Source organism: Podarcis bocagei (assembly GCF_964188305.1).
Source record: "Podarcis bocagei genome assembly, chromosome: 7".
Classification (NCBI taxonomy): domain Eukaryota; kingdom Metazoa; phylum Chordata; class Lepidosauria; order Squamata; family Lacertidae; genus Podarcis; species Podarcis bocagei.
In genome coordinates this window covers 15,011,216-15,028,984 of record NC_138132.1, presented here as the reverse complement: position 1 = coordinate 15,028,984, position 17,769 = coordinate 15,011,216, and the positions used below count along the sequence as shown (strand labels likewise).

At 44.2% G+C, this 17,769-nt stretch overlaps 1 long non-coding RNA gene across 1 annotated transcript; it reads left to right on the top strand.

Moving 5' to 3' along the window:
- The first annotated feature begins 8,918 nt into the window (after nucleotides 1-8,918).
- On the top strand, nucleotides 8,919-17,453 carry LOC308590638. The gene is made up of 5 exons (XR_014009825.1): nucleotides 8,919-9,092; nucleotides 10,626-10,751; nucleotides 12,952-13,101; nucleotides 14,483-14,641; nucleotides 17,025-17,453. It is a non-coding gene; the product is annotated as an uncharacterized lncRNA (long non-coding RNA).
- The last annotated feature ends 316 nt before the right edge of the window (nucleotides 17,454-17,769 follow it).

Below are 17,769 nucleotides of genomic sequence, written 5' to 3'. Positions count from 1 at the left end.
CAAGGGCAAGGGAGGAAACAGAGAGCGAGGGGGAGGAGGCAGAAGAAAAGATGAGTGATGACGACGACCCGAGATCTCCGAGTCTTTCCAGTGAATCAGAAGATTCACAGAAAGGAGCACCGGTGGCCAGGGCAAGGGGGGAGCCTAGGGGGACACCCCAGGAAGAAGGGTCCAGAGGGGGCTCAGAGGGGAGCAGTTGGAAATCGGGACCAGCGTCACCAACAGAGAGCAGGGGAGAGGAAGGGCGCCAGGTATCAAGCGCTGGCAGCTCACAACAGGAGGGAGGGCACGAGTCAGGAGTGGCCACACCTCCATCGGGGAGCGAAGAAACGGTCAGGCGGAAAGTGGAAGGTTGGGTGCGCGCGCCAAGTTCAAATGCACAGGAAGGTGGCGCAGTAAGCAGCCCGGAAAGGGAGCCAGGTCCTAAAGCCCGGCGCAAGGAGACAGGAGGGTCTGGGGGGTCAGCGTAAGAAGAATCCCGGAAGGAAGAGACCCCGGGGGGCAGAGGGACCCAGAGAAGAACGGTCAGGCGGAAAAGGTGGAGTAAGGCTAGGTTAGTAAGCTGGTGCACAGGGGGCGGAGACTCAGACAGAGCTTCGCCGGTCTAACCCTTAAGACGTAGAGCTGCGCGCAGCAGCTTGAGAATGGAAACTGTAACTCAATAAAAGACTTTTACAAGTGACCGCTGGCTAGCGTGATCCTCTGTGAGCTAGGATCTGGAAGCAGCTCTGACAAATGCCTAATTTTTTTCTCCTCAACCTCATCACCTGCCTAGATGCTTCTTTCTTCTTTCTGTAGCTCTCCAAATCAGATTTGTTCTTACCTACTTCCACTGGAGCAAAAATATAAAAGCCACCCACAAACAGAAAATCCTTTGCTTCCAGATATCTCACTTTATATCTTATTCTTACTACTACTACTACTACTAATAATAATAATAATAATATATTTTTTATTTATACCCCACCTTTCCTGGTTCAAAAACTGGGCTCAGGGCGGCTAACAACAAATTTAAAACACTTAATTGTAAAAGCAGCATAAAATACAATATAAAAACATGAATAACAATAAAATTCAAAAAGCTAAAATCAATTTAGGGGAAATAAGCATTAGATAATCCCCAGGGCTAGCTGGCTGAATTGGTCCTACTTGGGCCAGCGAGGAGGCCAGGGGAGAATTAGCTGTGGAGTATCAGAGCAGGTAATCTTCACAAAATGGGAGGGAAGAGAAAGGAAATAAAAGATCAGGCTGATTCAAATTAAAAGCCAGGCAGAATAGCTCTGTCTTACAGGCCCGATGGAAGGAGGTTAAATCCTGAAGGGCCCTAGTCTCATGGGACAGAGCATTCCACCAGGTCGGAGCCATCACTGAAAAGGCCCTGGCCCTGGTGGAGGATATTCTGACTTCCTTAGGGCTCGAGACCTCTAAACTATGGCTATTCATGGACCATTAAGGTCCTTTGCGGGGCATACCAGGAGAGGCTTGATTCACTGCCCCCACTCTTCTTCTGTGTGGATGCACTATCAGCTTTTGGAAATAATTTGGAGCTTAACCAACAATGTCTCTTCCTCAAGTGGCCTTTGAACATGGCCTGATGCCTCCCACTCGACTGGTTGAGAGAATGACCATGTTTGTGTAGCTGCCTAATGGAGGAAGTTCCATGGCCATTGCTGACTCCCATCGAGACCTTCCTCATACTTTTGTGAGTGGCTGATTCATACCTGGCACTCTCTCAGTCATTGGCACATTCGACTCCTGAGGTCTCACTTTATCCATTTTACCCTTTGGAAACCTTTGCCAAGACAGGAGGATCAGTTTTACTTGTTAAAGCCTTCAGTGCATCCATGTGCACCTGGAGCACATTGCATATGGATCCAATATCCAGGATTTTTCTGAAGGAGCATCTCAACCCCCGTCATTCAGCCCAGACACTGAGATCTAGTTCTGAGGGCCTTCTGGCAGTTCTCTCAATGTGAGAAGTGAGCCTAGAGGGAACCAGGCAGAGGGCCTTCATAGTTGTGCCCACACTGTGGAATGACCTCCCATCAGATGTCAAAGAGACAAGTAACTTTCTTTTTTATTAAGAGGAAGAAAATTCCAACAGTGCGCTTTGAATTTCAAAATGTCTCTCTTTTTCTTTGTAGTGAACAAACAACTCTCATTCCCAGACCTCACAGAAGTATTTGTTCTCAAGTGTTACTTGCAACATGAGTCCATGGCCTATACATCTCTCCAGCCAAGCCTCTATCTGCATCAATTCCCTTGTTGATTCATCTCTGCTCTGAGTCTCCTAATCTTTCTAGAATGCTGAAGGCACTCCTGAGCGCATGTTTCTTCTTGGCCCTGTTTTGTCCAGGTAAGATTGGGAACATTTAATGATCTAAGGATCTTTAGAGAACTTGCTGCTTGGGAGGGAAGGGGAGTTGGGAGTGTAGATCAACACCAGAGAGAGCAAAGACTGCTGGGTTACCAAGAGAAAGTAGGGGAGAGTCAAGTCAAGAGTTTATTTCTTGTGATGTCGTGGAGATAAATGATATCATACAGACTAGTAATGAAATATCCCACTCTAACATGGAAGCTGCATTCCAGCAATACACACAAAATTGTGAAACTCTCTCTCTCTGTATGTGTTGTTTGTGTGCGCGTGTGTGAGGGAGTGTTGTTTTCAAATCTTGCTGTGTGGCCACAGAATGGGTCTTTAACATGCCCAGGATGGAAGGGTAGAATTCCTCCCATTTTATTACAACTCACCTGCCCACAAGAATTTGCTTTGGTTAATCATATTAATTAGGCCTGTTTTCAAATCCTCTGATTTCATTATATCTTATAAATTTGACTTGTTTATTAATATTCTTTGTGTCTTGAGAGTCCTTTGGGTATGATTGCAATTTTAAATTATATCTGAGTTGTTTTTTTACCTGAACTTCTAATGTTGAAAATTTTGTATATTCATTTTCTGATGAAATTATGATATTTTTCAGATTTCTTATATATATACTTTTAAAAACTAACTTATCAAAATTCTCACTCATCATTACAGGCACCATCTCCTAGTGCCTGGGTAAAGGACTAATGTCAACATTTAATTTCTTTTCCCTCAGTTTTCTTAATACACCAGTATTTCGCTTTCCAAAGTTGTGCAACAACAGACTTTTGTGCCATCCCAAAAAACAGAAAAATACTTGGAGCTGGGAGATTTATGCTTTTTATTACCCAAAAAAGATGTTATAATGCTTCACGAATCTCATACCAGCCTGAACATGAAGGGTAAACCTCCTCCTTGTGTATTCCAAAATCCACGGCAATGAGGGGGAATTGGAGGTTTAGTAGTGAAATTCAGGGCTCAGGATCTGTGGTTCGTTCTTTTATGCTTTTGGTGGAGGTAAAGGAAAGCAAGGAGCAGAGAAAAAGTTCAAAATACAAAAAAAAACACTGTAGTGTATCATTAAAAAATAGTCAAGTTTTCATTATGATCATTACAATGAAAAATAAATGGTTATGAAAAATAAAATGCTGGTTCTCGGAATTGTTTCTTTCAGATACAAATGCAATTATTATTTATTGATTTAGCCAAGCACATTACTAAATATAAAATACATAAAACAGGATGAAAACAAAATAATATACATTGCACAGGGGAAAAATCATTATTAAAATCAGAGGTTTTGTTAGATAATAGGTTTCTTCTCTGAAGAATTCAACTTAGAACATTGTTTCAGCCAGAGTTCACTGGAGCTCAGCACTGATCCCTACAACCTCCCCCCCCCCACCTTATCATCGTCCTTTCTTTTTATAATTAAGTTTTAGTTTTTCTTGCATTACCAAGTCTTCTTTCAGATGAACATTTCAGAATGGGGAAGCATATATAGCAGACAGGAAGCCTGAAAGTTACAGGACCCTTGTGGCAATCATGGTGGAGCGTCAGTATCAAGATTCAAGCTCAGTTTTGCAGTCCATGGTTTATCATTCCTGGACTCAGCCATCTCATCTCTCTCCTGACACTGAATTACAGGCCATGGGTATGGCAGCTGGTCAGTCTGTCTCTCCTAGTTGCCTTCAGACAGGATGCCATAGATACTGCCCCCCCCATTCCACTGACTGAGCAGCCTTGCAAGATACATTGGTCATGCATACAACAGGCATCAGTAGTATTACAATACGACCTCCTGTCAATTAGTTATGCCCCACCCTCTAGAGTTTGATTGAAGATGTCATATGACACTCCACCCAAAAAATCCCATCCCAGAAGTCCCACCTCCAAGGGCCACCATGAAATAACTTGGGGGGGGTACACATAACCCACCTGTGTTGATGGGTCACCACTACTGCCTTCAGATAGGCAGGTACCACACCCTCTTGTAAGGAGGCATTAATCACATTTTGAGCCAGTCAGCTGTGCCCTCCCTGCTCCTTTTCCTCAGATAAGAGGGGCAAGAGGCAATATCCTTGAATGTTACCAACTGAAACACTTCCAACACAACAGGGCTGGACAGTTCTCTGGACACCCCTTGAGATTCATCTGCAGTAACAGAGGGGTCAAGTTTCCAGCGGGTGCAAGCAATTTCATCCTCAAAATGCTTCGCAAACAAGTCACAGCATTGACAAGTCACAAGCACCCTCCCTGACTCCCAGTGACAGAGCCTCCCCATTTTCACCTTGGACTTTTCCTTTTCTCACCCAGCCTTTCACCCTGGGAGATGCCCACCTCTCCACCTGGTAACTGGCACCAGGTTCAGATTTCCCACCACCACCACTTGCAGCACATTAAGCATTTTATTTTATTTTATTTTATTTTATTTTATTTTATTTTATTTTATTTTATTTTATTTTATTTTATTTTATTTTATTTTATTTTATTTTATTTTATTTTATTTTATTTTATTTTATTTTTAAAGCCACGGTGGGAATCTGGGTGATTCCAGAAAGCAAGAGCTTTTTTCAGATGTCTCCAGCAGAACATAACAGCCAGGATTCCAGAAAGGATCTGAGGTACTGGTTTGGATCAAGACTGCATCCAAATAGCCACAAAAAGTACAGAATACATATTTATTTAAGAAAAATAAGACAACAGTGGAGTAAGAACCCAGTTACCAAATAGGAATAAAAAATGTCAGAAGAAGGTCACTTAAGATTTTGGGAACATTTGGGGAAATATGTGCACAGAAATCAACAAATCTGACGTAGTCTAAGCTAGTATATTTTCACACCACTTTCTAAACCTCAAAGAGATGTCACAGCCATGTTAAACTTTGTGGGTTGTAAATCCTTTGGCCCTCGGAGTTTGATTTATTGTCACTCCGACAAACTTCAATGGCGCCCACACGCTGCCACTCGAGTGCTTCCACTCTTCCCAGTTGCCGGATGTTAGCAGACTTCACACGCAGTGTAAAAAGGCTTTGTCTGTGTCTGTGTGGTGTCCTCAATAACTCAGCTTGACAGCAGTGCTTCTATTCTATCACTCTTTATTTAGAAGCAAAGAAAAACAGAAAAGAAAAACCTACAGAATCTAGCTGCATGCTGGCAGCTTTCTGTCTCTAACAAAACGAAACTACCTTGCTCACATTCTCAGACAGACTGCTCTCAGCAGCCCCCAGAGAGCACAGATCAAATGAAAATGCCTGGCTCATGTGGGCAGTGCACCCAGTTGATAAGAAGGCTCCCGGAGTGTTAACTCTTAACTATCCAGAATCACAACACCCCCTCTCATTCGCAATGACCTGGGTGCAAATGTACAAACAGTTCAACCCATGTTTATCCCCTCACAGAACTCTCTGTGCTTCTGCAAACTTAAGGGCTTGGTAGAACCACCAGCAAGGTTCTCTTCGCTAGGACAATACTTCAGTTTAATCATGTTTGTCCTAACACCCTCACACACATTTTTGAACCGTATGTTCAAATGCTTGGTCTGGGCATTGAATTGGCCTGTCTCTGCCAGTTTCAGGCAAGCTTGATTGTCCTCCCACACTGTTATGGGTAGGCAACAAACTCCACATATCTCCTGGACCAGACATGTGTAGAATTCCAGCTGTCTACACACTCCTGAAAGAGCGCTGAATTCTGCCTCAGTTGATGACAGAGCAATGAGGCTTTGTTTCTTGGACCTCCAGCCAATTACAGAATCTCTGTACATTACAACCATTCCAGAGACAGACTTCCTGTCTGAGTTGTTGGCCCAATCTGCATCTGTCTAGCATTGAATCTGTGCATCTCCCTTAGCTGACAGTGTGAGACTATACTCCTTGGTCTCTTGCAGATACCTAAGAACCCTTTTTACACCATTCCAGGCCACCACACTGGGTTTTGCAGCCTCTCTGCTTAGGAGATTAACAGCAAAAGCTATATAGGGTCTGCACCATTGTGAGAGATATAGCAGACTCCCCAGAGCAGATTGACGCACCTCCCAGTTCTCGAACTCTGGCTTTACCTCAGACTGGCTGTCTTTCAGAAAACACGTTTCCACTGGTGTTCTGACACGTTTGCAGTCTGCCATCTTGAACTTTTGCAGTAATTGCTCTATCTTTCCTCTCTGATTTAGCAAAAAACTGCCATCTTTGTCCCTGTGAATCTGCATCCCAAGGTACAGCTCACAGGACCTAACTCCTTGAGTTTGAAGTGCTGCTTCAGCTTCCTTGCAAACTCCTGCACCTGTTTACCTGTCCAGGGAACAAATACAATGTCATCAACAAAGATAAGAACCAGTTTCTGTTGCTGGCCTATCCCCTTCAGGTACAGGCAGCTGTTTGCCAGACTCTTCTGAAACCCTAGCTTCCCCAGAGTTTCGTTGAGACATAAATTCCAATTTCTGGCTGATTGCTTCCAGCCATAAATGGAACGGTGCAGACTCCATACCAGACCTGGTTTGCCGCCCTCAAACCCTGGTGGAGGTAACATGTAGATCTCCTCCTGCAGCGGTGAGCTTAAATAGGCAACATCAATGTCAAAATGAGCGACCTCAGAACCTCTCTGCGCTGATATTGCCAAAAGCAATTGCATGGTCTCATTTCTGGTTGTGGGTGCGTAAACCTGGGAATAGTGTAGCCCCGGTCACTGGCTAAAGCCTCTTGCCACCAATCTGGCTTTATATTGTTGCTCTCCACCTGCAGTGTGTTTCAACCTGTAGATCCAGCGACAACTCACCGCCTGCCAAAAGCCTACAAGCTGGACAAGACTGTGACAATATTCTGTCCATCAAAAATCCCCAGCACCAATTATTCAAAGACAAACTTCTTTTGACAGTGGAAGTAGAACATAGGCACTGTGGGAAAACATGCCCTCTCTGAATTTATCTAATCCTCTTTTTAAGTCATCTGAGTTGGTGACCATCACTGCAGCCTATTAGAGTTGCCATACCTTGAAGAGCAAAATGAGCACAGCCAGAGCTGCTGTTAGCCTGCCAGCCAGGGAAAGAGGCATAAGGGCCCAGGTTCACGGGGCCACTACTGCCACACCCACACAGTGGGAGTGGCCTCCCGCCCTCCTGTCACGATAGTCCTGTACCCATGGACATCTGAACAGCCACTCCAAGAAGGATGCTGCTGTACTTCAGGGCTCTTCTTATCTTTTGGAAATGAAGAATGGGATTTGAAGCAGGTATAAGCAACTAGCTGGGTTCTATTCAAGACAATGTGGCTAAGGACAGTCATCACCAAACAGATCAGCTGAGTCAAAGTATCTCTGCCCGTCCCAACAATCTGGCACAAATAGAACAAGGAGGGGCAAAGTTCCATAATATGATTTAATTAGTTCTCAGTAATTATCTTGGAGTCATTCAGTGCACAGCAGTGTGTCCCTGCCACCTTTCAACAGTCCTGAGCTATGCCAGCTGAGCAGTCACCTGAGCTGTACCATGAGGCTTTTATTGCACTTTGATCAGTGTTTTACTCCTTCCAACACAGTAAGACTCCCACATCAAGTAAGAGCAAAGACCGAGGAACAGGCTCAGAATATACTTTTATTCATCAAGGACCCAGCAACTTCTCATAGACCTTGGATGTGATAGTATTAGCAGTTTGTGCACATGGCTGTAGCAAATGAGGGCTACAATCAGGCACTGAAGAATATGGTTGGCGGTCACAGCCATTGCGGGAAGATATTTAAAAATATTATCACAAGCACTTAGTGTTTGCAGCACCAAAGAAACAAATTGCAGTATTTGTTCTGCTTTAATGATGGACATAGTTATATGGCCTCAATGGACTTTTCAGCCTCCTTACAACACGTTGCTCGCTTGGAGCTGTCCATTGTCCTGCAGTATCCCTACCAGGGGGAATTGACACCTTCCCTGCTGGCCTGCACCAATACATATGGCAGCTGCCTCTTTTGCTAAGAGACAATGGCCTGTATTCTCACATACTGTATCGGATGAAAAACTCTGAACCACACAGGTAGGAAAGACCACATGTGCACAGTATGCAAATCATCTGTTAGGCTCCAATGCTTTTTGGAAATCCTGCCCTGCAAGGAGGACAGGTAAGTTAATCTTCTGGAGGAACTGCAAACCAAATTTGGACAAATTCAGAAAATGTGGGCAGGTAAGGATTTTGTCTAACTCTTGTATGGAAGCAGCCTCCCACCCCCCAACTGCCAGCCACCAAATGTGGCTTCCTGAGAAAGGATGGGGAGAAAAGGACTCATTTCTTGTTAGGTGAGCTTTGTGTATCAGGTTAAGTCTAGTTTAATTTCCTTTGGGGCGTGGCACTCATCTAACTGGGTCAGCCCAGTCACTCTTTGTCTATTTGGCTCTCAGTTGCTTTCTTGAGTGCCTTCACCATTTAAATTGTAAATGATATCAAAAAAGTAATCAGAAGCGTCTATCAGCAACTAATGAGATCATACCTAATGAGCTTTGCATTTCAGTATCTCCCTCTTTATCTTTGTAGTGGGGAAAAAACCTCCCATTCCCAGACCTGCCAGAACTATTTGTTCCCAAGTGTTCCCTTTGACACGAGTCCATGGCCTTTAAATTCCTCCAAGTAAGCCTCTACCTGCATCAATTCCCTTGTTGATCCATCCCTGCTCGGAGTCTCCTAATCTTTCTAGAATGATGAAGGCACTCCTGAGCGCATGCCTCCTCTTGGCCCCACTTTCTGCAGGTAACATGGGGAACATCTGATGATCTTTAGAGGACACTGAAGAGAACTTGCTTCTTGGGAGGAAAGGGGAATTAGGAGGGTAGATCAACACCATAGAGAGCAATCACTGCTGGGTTACCAAGAGAACACAGGGGAGAGTCAAGTCAAGAGATTATTTCTTGTGATGTCATACAGATAAACTATGTCATGTAGCAAAATAATGAAATATCCCACTCTAACATGGAAGCTGCATTTCAGCAATACACACAAAATGTGGAGATATCTCTCTCTCTCTTTCTCTCTCTGGGTCAGGGTGTGGGTGGGTGAGGGTAGGGAAACTGAGGGGGGGGGATTTGCAAAGGCAAGAGATTGCCAGATGAAAATGTTGGGCATGATTTCAAAGTGCAGGGAAAGTGCTAAGAAGGTGAATAAGCTTTTCTTTAGTGGGAGAGGTGGAGAAAATATGGCTTAAAAATAGGATAGAAGAATAATTCCATTGGAATGGAGAGTAAAAGTTGCTTAGGACAGGAAGGGGAAGAAAACAAAGTATGGCCATTGCAGGAAGAAATTAAATAAATTTTACAAAGAAAGACACCTTCAAGTCTACTCCTTGGAACAGAGCACATCAACCCACTGGTGAATATCCAGATTCGCTACTACTACTCGTTGATTGTGGAAATTTGGGGAGCTGAATGCGATTTGAGTGTCAGACAAGGATGCAGGAGGCTAGGCTTTGAATCTTCACTCAGCCACGAAGCTCACCGGGGATCCCTCAGCTTAACCTACCTCACAGGAATCTTCTGAGGATAAAATGGGGAGGAGAAAACCAGGTACACTACCTTGAGCTTCTTAGAGGAAGTGGCTACAGATAAATAAATGAATTAGAAAAATAAGAAATTGACAGCAAGTGAAATTGATAGATAGGTTCATCCCTAGTCTACGATCCTGTCCTAACACTGGCCAACCCAGTGACTAAGGGAAGTACACAATCAGGACCATACCACAGCAACACTCTGGCTTACTGTGGGTTCCAGCAACTGTTATTTGAAATATGCTACTTTTGATATTGGAGGTAATACATAGCCGTCATGCTTAGTAGCCTTAGTAGTCTTATTCTCCATCAATTTATCTAATCCACTTTAAAAGTCATTGAAATTGGGGGCATTCAGTGCCTCTTGTAGAGAATGCCATTGTTTAATTGGGCTCAGATCTACGCTTGTGACAAAACAGTGGGAAGAAAATGTATTGAAGTGAGAGTCTGGATGGGAGGAAAGGTTGGCTGTGAGAAAAGGAGGGTACAGTTCCCCACTTCTTGGAAATAATTAAACCAGTGTTCTGAACAATGGCTACAAGAGTTTTAATTAATGAGTGTTTTATTCATTTCATTTCATCCTCTTTGATTAAAATGCTTATTAAATTGAACACTTTTTAATTTAAAAGTTTAATTCATGAACACCTCCTCCTCTGTACCTCATTAAGCAAACAGCAAAACAAAACAATGATGATGATGATGATGATGATGATAATTCATGAATCTTTTCCTCCTGTCCTCAGCGGTACGTCTGGAGTGCAAATATAAGTTTAACGGGACTGGAATGACATATAACGGCAATGCAGAAAGATCTTGTAATAATAATGTTATGCATACCTGTTCTGCCAGTGTTCTGCGTACAAATATAGGTAAGATTTGCCTGTCTTTTTGTCTTTTGCTGTTGGATTTGACCCAGGTTAAGATATAGGTGAACTTTAAGGGTTCTACTAGCATATAGAAGTCTATGCTGGAACAACTCACCTATGAAAAAAGTGAGGTGAGGAAGCTGTGACACTTCAGCTGTAGATGAATTAGAACTCCCATCAGCCTCAGCTAGCCACCCACCAGTCAGGGATGATGGGAGATGCAGTCCAACAACATCTGAAGTAAGGAATGCATGGCTTGCATATGAAAATGGGGAATCTAACATCACCTGATCACAAGCAGTGGCTGAATTTGGTGCTGATCGCCAAGCTTGGAGAACTTGATTTGCATCAACCAGAAATCCCTACTGAGCCAAACCAATGAACCCCAGTTTGGTTTTGGTTATCAAACTAGGACAATAAGCCTGGAATATAAACTGAATATCCCCTTTGCCGTAAATGACATTAAAATTGACAATCCTTTCACAGATGTATATATATATATATATTTTTTTTTTTTTGGATTTGATATCCCGCCTTTCACTCCCCTTCAGGAGTCTCAAAGCGGCTAACAATCTCCTTTCCCTTCCTCCCCCACAACAAACACTCTGTGAGGTGAGTGGGGCTGAGAGGCTTCAGAGAAGTGTGACTGGCCCAAGGTCACCCAGCAGCTGCATGTGGAGGAGCGGAGACTCGAACCCGGTTCCCCAGATTAGGAGACTACCGCTGAGCAACCAGAATGGGAGATGATGGTGCTTCACACTTTTATGGCTCCTTGAGGCGGGCCTCAAGTAATTTTGAAATAATTCTCAGTGGTGAAATGAGGCGGAAGCAACCAACATGAAGGAAGTATTCCTGTAGTTCACCTCTTAAAAAGGGTTTCAGTTACACAGCTTGATTCAGAGTGGGTCCCTCCTGTGGGGATACTGCCAGGGAAACACAGTCCTTCATGGCCCCCAAGCCACCTCTGGATGTCCATCGATCTCCCATAGACACAATGTATCAGCAATTAGCGACATGAGCTCCAGTTATAGCCTGCCACATTCTAGAGCTGATGCACGCTCTGTATCAGCAGATAATGCACAGCAAAAGTTGCACGCAGGAGAGTATTATTTACAAATTTTATTCAGCGTTGATCAGAACAAACAAAAAAAACATGACTGCCTGCTTCAATGTCTCTGACACACAGAGAGAAACGAAAGCAATAGAAAACATAATCTTCCTGTGAACAGGAAATGCGCAGACTCTGTGACTCACAAAGCCTGCTCCCTCTTAAGGTGGAACAGAAATATCCTAACACCTCCACCTTGATGGTTTTTGGTTCCTACTTCAACCATTGGTTCAGGTTGATTTGATCCCTTTGATTGTTCCTGGTTAACCCACTCCTTTTACTAAGGAGGGAGTGGGTACCATTTGGCACTTCAGTGCCAAAATGCCTTGGGGTGATCCTGCGTGGGATGGTGCTTGCTTGACCATTTGTTCCAACATCACTGCTACATTCTTGGAGGGAGAGGCGTAAGGGGGTAGTAAGGTTGGTGCAATGCAAGTGTCTTGCTAAGTGTCTTGTGTTCAACAACAGGAGTTCAGGGAAGCATGCCCTGAACCTGCAAGCTGTTAGGATCAACTAGAAGAGAGAGTGCAGTGTATGGCAGATGTATTGTCAGATGTATACAAAAAGGCATGATTCTTCATGCAACAAATTTGACCTAAAATGAAGTTCTGCAGAAATTCCAAATTTAATGTATTTTGCAAATTAATTGTGAACATAAAAAGAATATCTGGTTCCATGGATTAAGGAGGAAAGAGACTACTGCTTGTGATTGAGAGATGAACTCTTAAATGCCTGCAGAAAACCTTTCTTTTCCACCAGGCCTGTGCAGACTATTAAGAATACACTGGTTTATTGAAATCTATTTACTTTTAATATGGTTCTTATTGTATCTTTTATGTATTATAACTGAAAAACATTTTGATATTTCTTTCCTTTTACGACATTGCAGTGTGCACACATTTAAATAAATAAACAGCACCTCACTTTAGATTGCCAAATTGAATAATACCTTCCATAATGTATTTTTCAAAAGGTCCTGATTCGGGAGAATCGGGTAACACAGAAAATTGTAACCATTATAATGAATGTGCTTTAGTAGCAATAGACCACATTTCCACACAGATCCTGATAGTTCTTTCAAATTCTTTTTCATAGAAAAACCGGAAGTGCAAATTGAGAATACATGTTTGCCATCCAGCTCTTGTTACTTAGGCGATTACAGCTTTACTGCAGGGGATGGTAAATTCTTTGAGATGAAGACACAATGCTGCAACACTGACTATTGTAACAATGAAACTCTCAGCCGTAAGTTTCTGCATCATTGTAGAATCATTAACATGTTAAGGCTGTGCACTGGATTTGGCCATGGCTTGGATCCTTAGTCAATCAGCAGTACTTAGAGAATCTTTGCCTCGTTCAGATGGGGTGAGACAGCCCCAGATGGCTGTAGGTTGGGTTGAGCAGCTCAGGACTATTAGGGGCTCTCAACCGGTGGGAATTCAGATTGGACGTAAAGTCAGGCATGACGAGATACTGTGAAAAAGAGGGACCTAATAGGCAGCAGGGAGGGACCTACTAGGGATGGATTGCCTTTCCAGCCAGGCCTCTCCTTCTTCCTGTCCCTTGAAGTAGCACCAAGAAGGATCAGATATACCATATTTTTTGCCCTATAGGACGCACTTTTCCCCCTCCAAAAATGAAGGGGAAATCTGTGTGCGTCCTATGGGGTGAATACAGGCTTTCGCTGAAGCTTGGACAGCGAGAGGTATGTCGGTGCCGCCATCCCACTGTTCCTCGACCTGGTTTGGAGGCTGGCGCTGGGGAGAAGCCTGCTTCTCCCCAGCGCCAGCCCCACAAGCTCGGGGGACAGCGGGGAGGCGGAACACCACCATACCGCTGTTCCCCGACCTGGTTTGGGGGGGGGGGAATAAAGGAATTTCCCCCCCCTTTATTTCCCCCCCAAAAAACTAGGTACGTCCTATTGGGTGGAGCGTCCTATGGGACGAAAAATACAATATAATTGGATACCTAAGCTCCTGAACTGCTCATAAATAGCTTATGGTCCCTTCAAGTTCACTTTCAATTGGATGTTTCAAATATGGACCTTACAACCCACCTATCTTATTCAAGTGTCTTCCTGAATTACCCTTAATCTGGTTCTTCTCTGTCTTTTAATTGGCAAGGACTACCTAAGCCAGCAGTTATAATGGTGCAAATATAAGACCCTACCTAACAGCATTCTCTGAAATTTGTTTATTGAATTTATTGAATTTTTGTACCACCCTGTACCTGGGTGTCTCGGGGCGGTTCACAAAAATTATTGGATAGCTCATTGCTGAAGAGCAGAAGAGAGGCAGAATCTCTGTACAAAAATGGAGGACTAAGAAACTATATTTTCAGAGAGGCTACACCATATTTGATGGCATGAATACATTCAGAGAGATTAAAAGTTCACACTCTCCCACCCCACTTTGGGTAAAGGTCATTCATCTCAGAGACCAATGGTGACTTTGTCCCATGCTCAGCCCTGAACCCAGATTGTTTCTAGATTGTGTTTTCATCCAAGAACACTTGCAGCTGCCCCAGCAGAACAGTAATTTCCTAGGGTGGATTCCATTTATATAACACAGAGATACAAAAACAGACAAAGACATTAACATGCTCACTTTACATTTGATCTTGGAAGTTCCTGATCGCAACATGCTGGCTGAAAATGGTCTGCGATGCCCAGCCTGCTTCTCCAAAGGAGAAAATGAGAACGTGAGAAAGTGTAAAAGTGAGAAGACCGTCAACTGCCTTGAGAATGAGACCCAATGTATTGATTTTAGAGGAGCTTTTGCTAGAGGTAACATTGCGATTTAGTCAGGGGGAAAGGCCTAGACATGGGCTGGGTCACGCAGACTCTGTCCTGATCTCCTTCTCTCCCTTCCTTCCTCTCTTTTTCCATTGCACATTGTTGGAAAAGTGATAGGGATCATATCTCTTACTGGCTGCACTCTGCACTCTTCCTTAGAGTTTTGCCTGCCTGGACTTTGCCCTTTAACTTTCATAATGCACTTGCTTGTCTAGAAGCAGGATTCAGATCGGGATGTTTATATTAAATACTCTTCTGAACCAAAGAGGAAAATGCATTCATTGCTCCACCCCAGTTGCATCTGGATCTTTCCACCACTGGGATGCAGTGCAGGACAAAATGTGTGCCTCTTTCTCAAAAAAGCATATTTCTTATGTAAAAGAAATGTAATTAAATTTCCTTAAATTCTGTGACAATGAGCAGTATCTGGCTAACTCAGACCATTAGTGCAAGGATTTATAGTTGTGCAACAGAATTTCCACTCTTTTCTGCCTGTAGGTGCTCTGTATCCTCCTAAAAGCTGCTCCAAAAATTTAGCTGTCATAATTTAACTAAATTTGTAAAAAGATACCGTATTTTTCGCCCAATATGACACACTTTTCCCTCTCCAAAAATGAAGGGGAACAGTGTGTGCATCCTATGGGGCAAATGCAGGCTTTCGCTGAAGCCTGGAGAGCGAGAGGGGTCGGTGTGCACCGCCGGGCTCCCACGGCTTGCGGAGAGCTGCCTGCACCCCGAAGCCCGGGCGCGCTGAGCAGTCACGCCCTGGCTTTGGGTAGCTATGTGCAAGCCGCGGGAGCCCTCCCACGGCTTGCGCAGAGCTGCCTCTTATTCCGAAGCCTGGACGTGCTGAGCAGTCATGCCCAGGCTTCGGGTGGCTCTGTGCAAGCTGCGGGAGCCCTCTCACAGCTTGTGCAGAGCTGCCTGCACCCCGAAGCCCGGGCGCGCTGAGCAGTCACGCCCTGGCTTTGGGTAGCTATGTGCAAGCCGCGGGAGCCCTCCCACGGCTTGCGCAGAGCTGCCTCTTATTCCGAAGCCTGGACGTGCTGAGCAGTCATGCCCAGGCTTCGGGTGGCTCTGTGCAAGCTGCGGGAGCCCTCTCACAGCTTGTGCAGAGCCGCCTGTACCCTGAAGCCTGGGCGCGCTGAGCAGTCACGCCCTGGCTTCGGGTAGCTCTCCGCAAGCCGTGGGAAGGCTCCCACGGCTTGCGGAGAGCAGCCTGTTCTGGGAGCTGGGGTCAGGGGAAGCTTGGGCTTCCCCCGCCCCAGCCCTGCGCCTGGGGGGGGGAAATAAAAATTGTTTTCTTTATGCCCCCACCAAACTAGGTGTGCCCTATGGGCTGGTGCACCCTATGGGGCGAAAAATACGGTAAATTGCTTTATATGCATTATAATACTGTGGTACCAGACGGCGATGTGGAGTCCTATCTTTCTGCATTGGGATTTCACAACACATTGAACCGAATCATTTAACTATATCACTGTATTCATTTGCCTGGATCCAGCCTTACATGCACCCCCCACCCCTTTCAACAGCGTTTTTGAGGAATAATACTCTTTGGAGAGGGACCAATTTTACCATACCCTTCCTTCCTGAAAAGAAGAGGGGATTGGAAATGAATAGGGGAGGGGTATATGGGCTGATTTGCCCCAGGAAGGAAGAGGCAGAGTCCAGTCCATTTGAGTTGCCTCTGCCCTATACCCTCCATCCTTTCGGATAGGAGTTCCTGATTGGCTTTTGGGACCCCCCTTTTCTCCCACTTCATGTTAGATGTGCTTAACATGAAAATAGATATGGCAAAATAAAAGGAGGATTGTCTGGATGCCTAGGTCACAGTTTTTGACAGTGCGGGAGCCTCAGTTGGCATCCAACCGTCCTGAGAGACAATGGAGTGCAACTCCAGCTTCTTATGCGGCTGGATCACCTTGTTGACTCATGGCAGGTTGTTTTCAAATATCTTTGTGTGGCCACAGCATGTGCCTTTTTAACAGGCCCAGGAGATGCTGGGATTGAATTCCTGTCATTTTAATGCAAATCACCAGACCACAAGAATTTGATTTTGTTAACATGGTTAATTAGGGCAGTTTTCAGAACCTCTAATTTCATTATATTTTATAAATATAACCTGTTTATTAATAAACTTCACGTCTTGAGACTCCTTTGGGTGCCAATTTTGATTATATCTGAGTATTTTACCTGAATTCCTAATGCTGAAAATTTTGTACATTCATGTTATGATGAAATTATATTTTTCAGATTTCTTAAATATACCCTTTTTAAAACTAACGTGTTAAAATTCTCATTCACCATCACAGGCACCATCTCCTATTCCCTGGGAAAAGGACTAAAGTCAACACTTCTTTTTGTTTTCCAGATACCTTCTTTATCACCTTTTTAACTTTCAAAGGTTGTGCAACAACAAAATTTTGTGACGTCCGGAAAAATGGAGGAAGAATTATTGGAGCTAGGAGATTTCTTATTTCAGTTTACGAAGAAAGCTGTTATAATGCTTCATGAATCTCACACCAGCCTGAACAGGAAGGGTAAATCGGACAGTGTAGACCTTCTCCTTGTGTATTCCAAAATCCATGGCAATGAGGGGGAATTGGAGGCCTAGTGGTGAAATCCAGGACTCGCGATCTCTGTTTTGTTCTTTCTTGCTTTTGGTGGAGGTAAAGGGAAACAAGAGCAGAGAAAAAGGGGTCAGAATGTGGGGATTGTGGATTCTAAATACAAAGAACTCTGCAGTGTATCATTAAAAAATAGTCAAGCCTTCATTATGATCATTATAATGCAAAATAAATGGTTATGGAAAATAAAATGTCAGAAGCTAGTGGTTGTTGCTCGTGAGTAACCAGGCAGGACTCCAGCCTGTCTTTTACAGGTTTTATTGTGCTAACTATTTACAGTGCAGATCTACAAAGTTCATGTCCGTCTTAGTCACTTGCACAATCTGAGAGTAGCCCCTTCTGGCTTCTCCACAAACATAAGAACTTCGGCACCCGAAGCCTCCTCCCCCCCCACTTGCATTTCACCCCTCTGTGCAAGTTTGGGCGATGGAAGTGGTGTTTGTCCCTCCTGACAAGCCTGGCGAGGTGAGGCACTGGGTCTCTCAGCAG